Source organism: Ambystoma mexicanum, chromosome 8 (assembly GCF_040938575.1).
Source record: "Ambystoma mexicanum isolate Mex_15411 chromosome 8, UKY_AmexF1_1, whole genome shotgun sequence".
NCBI classification, from domain to species: domain Eukaryota; kingdom Metazoa; phylum Chordata; class Amphibia; order Caudata; family Ambystomatidae; genus Ambystoma; species Ambystoma mexicanum.
This window is the reverse complement of record NC_090929.1, coordinates 1,520,830,059-1,520,835,001: the sequence shown is the minus strand read 5'-3', so window position 1 is coordinate 1,520,835,001 and position 4,943 is coordinate 1,520,830,059.

The following is a 4,943-nucleotide window of genomic DNA, read 5'->3' as shown; positions in this document are numbered from 1 at the left end:
CTTGGTCAAGTTTAGTAAAGATTACAGCTCCCCTGACTGCTTCCAATATGTCAGATATGAGCAGTAGGGGATAGCGATCCTTGAGGGCGCATCGGTTGAGTCCCCGATAGTCCAGGCAGGGTCGAAGTTCCTTAGTGTCTTTCTTGGGCACAAAAAACAAGGAGGCACCGGCTGGAGATTTGGAAGGTCGAATGGTTCCATTGGCAAGATTGGTATCCAGGTACTCCCGCAATGCCCTTTTTTCCGGCTCGGAAAGGATAAACATTCTTCGAAATGGTATCACCGCAGAGTCTTCTGTGTCTATAGTGCAATCTTCTGGTCGATGTGGTGGTGGTGATTGAACTATAGCTGTGGAAAACACGTCAGAGAAGTCATGATAAATTTCCGGAACCTGGGAAATACTGGAGACACAGATGGACGGTTGTTGGGAAACCTGGGGTTTCGTATCCACCTTCTGAATCATGTTTTGGGGTAAACAATGGGACAGGCAGGATTCAGATCCTAGGAATAAGGACCCTGCCGCCCAATTGATATATGGGTTGTGTTTTTGTAGCCAGGGCATTACCAGAACCAAGGGGTAATGTGCTGCCTTGAGGATGTCAAAACAAAGCATCTCCTGATGATTGTTGATCAAGAGTAACAGTTCTGTGGTTTGTTGGGTTATGGGTCCTGACGAAAGTGGTTTTCCATCAATTCCTTTGACAGCCTGTATTGGTCCCTTAGCTTCCCGGAGAATGCTGTGTTTCAAGGCCCATTCATGGTCCAAGAAGATTCCCATTGTGCCACAGTCTACTAGGGCCATAACGGAATGAGTCTCCTTATTAGTGGTAGATAAGGATGTTTGTAGGACCACCAAGGTGTTCAATCGTGGGTAATGTAAGGAAGGATCTGAGGCGGAGCAAACACCATTCTCCCGAAGCTGGGCTCCGCTCAAGATCGGGAGCTGGCGTTTCCCGAACACCGGGGTGGAGCAATAGAGCAATTCCGTACTAGATGTTTATCCGAGGCACAATACATACAGAGCCCTGTGTGAATCCTACGCATCCTTTCTTGTGCGGATATTGGACCCCGTATGGAACCCAGTTGCATAGGTTCAGGATCAGGAGAGAGAGATGTGGTTGTTTCCTTAGGGCTGGGATATTCCATGGGAACCTTAGGAGAAGCTGTTTTGTTTTTTTCTTTTCTGCTCTTCTTTCCTGGATTCGAAAGTCAATTTGGAGAGATAGGTCAATCAGGGCCTGGAAGGAACTTGGAAGGGCCACTCTAGCAAGTTTGTCTTTGATTTCGTTGTTTAATCCCCTGCGGAACAGGGTAAAGCTTGCTTCCTGGGACCAATCTGCTTCTTTAGCCAACTGCTTAAAACGGGTTACATAAGAAAGCATGTCTTGACTCTCTTGTTGGAATTCTATGAGTCTTTCCTGAGCACTGTATACTTGTTCAGGACGATCGAACATGGTTTTGAAGGCTTCCACAATCCCGTCATAATTATCCAGGAGTGGGTCCGCAGAATTGACTAAGGGAGTTGCCCAGGCTAAGGCATTTCCTGAGAAATGAGCAATTATAAACCCCACTTTGGCTCGAGGTGTAGAAAAATAGTAGGGTTTAAATGTGAAACCAAACAGGAATCAAGGAAGGACCGCAGTGATTTGCTGGAACCATCATACTTGTCCACTATGCCCCCGACTAGAGCATTTTCCTGTAGTGCGGAATCCCGGAAAAGCACGAGTTGCTTTAAGGCTGCATTTTCACCCTTGAGGTTCTGGACCTCTGTTGTTAATTCCTGCATTCTTCTCATTAGATCCTGGACTGCAGCCTCCATATTGAACACTGTATCAGGTTTGTGGTGTCTAAAACTGTCACACTCAACCCCCGATTCTACCTGTTTGTCCTTCGCCGCTCTCTTCTTTGTGAGTTTCTCTGATTTCCGAGAAGTCCTGGACTTGAACAGGTACGGCCGGTGGTCCTCTATATCCAGCATGGAGCGTGGATGGAACCAGAGGAAGAGTTCAGGATTCTGGGAAGCAAGGGTGGACTACGTTCAGGAATACGCGCGGAACCAGGAAGGAGGTTGCTGCTCGTAAGCTAAACAAGCAGGGTGTATGCACGGAGCAAGGAAGGGAGCCAGGAAGGAAGGAGCGAGCGGCCTGGAAGAGGAGTAACCGCTCCGGGGTCCGGGAATGAAGGGGAGAAGGATTGAAGTATCGGAAAAGCGATACGAGAAAGGAACGCAAGGCACACTAGCCGCTAACTAGTACAGGAGCGTTGAGACGCGGAGTGCCGTGAGGGCGTGTCCTTTTTGTAGGAGTCCGTCGCACCGGCCTAAACGCTGGAGCGCAGCATGACTGATGCGGCGGCCATGTTGAGAGGAACACCGCCCGGTGGTACGATGCATCATGGACCAGGAAGTCCAGAAGGGGTGCGAGTGGCGGTTCATGACAGAAAAGTTCTTTTGAACTGTAACACAAAAAAAAAATAAGGCCCTTGAACCCTTGAAAAAATAATAAATTAGTCATGGGCGCCCCTCTATGAGAACGAACACGGCAAAAATGACATGTTCTATGGGATGGTACCTACTATAGAGTCCGTGGCCACATTTTAGCTCATTCCCTTCTGAACAAGAGTACCAACAGCAACCCCATACACGTGTTTCAGCCTTGTTGGGCATCATCAGTGAGGTGGAGCTGTACCTCTCTGAGTACAGTGAGCAAGGGGTCCACGTCTGGATAACTCTAGGACACTTAGGGTGACTAAACCTAAGGCCTTTGAAAAAATAAACAAAAATTTGTCATGCGCGCCCCTCTATGAGAACAAACACGGCAAAAATGGCCTGTTCTATGGGATGGTACCCACTCTAGAGTCTGCAGCCACATTTTAGCTCACTGTACCTGTCACAGATGGGAAATATCCATTTGCATATCAGTCTTTGTCCCACCCTCATGGGCAGTCCAGCACCGAAATGCGATGGCAATTCCCTTCTGAACAAGAGTACCAACAGCAACCCCATACACGTGTTTCAGCCTTGTTGGGCATCATCAGAAAGGTGGAGCTGTGCTGCTCTAAGCACAGTGAGCAAGGGGTCCATGTCTGGATGACCCTAGGACACTTAGGGTGACTAAACCTAAGGCCCTTGAAAAAATAAATAAAATTAGTCATGCGCACCACTCTATGAGAACGAACACGGCAAGAATGGCCTGTTCTATGGGATGGTAAACACTCTAGAGTCCGCAGCCACATTTGAGCTCACTGTATCTTTCACAGATGGGAAATATCCATTTGCAAATCAGTCTTTGTCCCACCCACATGGGCAGTCCAGCACCGAAATGCGATGGCAATTTCCTTCTGAACAAGAGTACCAACAGCAACCCCATACACTTGTTTCAGCTTTGTTGGGCATCATCAGTGAGGTGGAGCTGTGCCTCTCTGAGCGCAGTGAGCAAGGGGTCTACGTCTGGATGACCCTAGGACACTTAGGGTGACAAAACCTAAGGCCCTTGAAAAAATAAAAAAATGTGTCATGGGCGCCCCTCTATGAGAATGAACACAGCAGAAATGGCCTGTTCTATGGGATGGTACCCACTATGGAGTCCGCAGCCACATTTTAGCTCACTGTACCTTTCACAGATTGGAAATAGCCATTTGCATAGCAGTCTTTGTCCCACCCACATGGGCAGTCCAGCACCGAAATGCTATGGCAATTCCCTTCTGAACAAGAGTACCATCAGCAATGCATACGACAGAAATGTGGGGGCATGCTAATTCAACGGCTTTAGATACCGTTGAAAATAAGCTCTTTAAGAAGCTACCCCACTTCCCCACGAGCGGCCTCAACACAGCCATACAATTGGAAACAGAGTTAATTGTTATTGGTGGGGATATATCCCTTAAACCTGTGCTCTACTGGATCCATCCGTGGTCGACCCCGGACCTTCATGCTTTTTGAGAAGCCTTGACAGATATTCTGTCCCAGGAAGGTGGTTTGCCTCTACCCTGGACCAGACACATAACATTTGTTTGCACGTCTATAGACCTGCCGCAGTTCTGGCGCAATCCCAGTGACATTAATGCAAAAACAAATGTGCTAGTTAAAAAATCTTACACATCACAAGCACACTCTAGAATGCTGGCAATGTGTGCTCAACTATAGACAAGGCAATTCTATCTGATGTGTAAAGTGGACCATAGGTACGAAGTGTTTCTGGATTCTATGACAAGACAGGAGACAAGCATTATGCTTTTCTTCTTTATTACTGAACCCACAGCAATTTCAACTCAAACACTTTTTCTTTTTAATAAAACTTTGATAACATTCCCCTGTGTGTTCTGGAGTTTCGAAAAAACAAAATAGGGTAGTAAAGTTTTAAATATAGAACAAAAGTCCAAAAAACTACAACTCCCCATGCTCCTCTGGGCCACAGTAGTCATGTCTGTCTCCTTCTCCTCCAATCAGGTTCAGGCCCTGTGTATAACTGTGATCCCTCTGTAGTCCTCTTCCTCTTTCTTTGTTGCTGGCCCACAGATAAGTGCCTTGTTGTTTATTAAGATAAGAACGTTTGTATGAGGTAGTTAGATGCGCATGCCGCTTTGTTATAAATGGCTAAGATTCAGGTAAATGCAGCCACGTAGGAGACGTTAGCGGTTTATTCTGTTTTATAAACGAAGGCCTTCGTAGAGAGACCGCGCGACTCGCTCGCGTGTCCGGTGAGCGACAAGGAGCGGAGCCGCGAGTGAACACACTCGTGTGAGGCAGCCGGCACTGCCTTCTTTCGCCCATTCTTCGTTCGCTCCGCTCGCGGGCTTTAGGACCCGGTGAGCGCGACCTTTATACATACATTGGCTCTGCTCACGGGCTTTAGGACCCAGCGAGCGGGAGCCTAGGAAGGGAAGCGCCCCAGCAGCCACCGCGCCGTTTTTGAAATGAATCTCCTCATAGTACGAGGAACGGA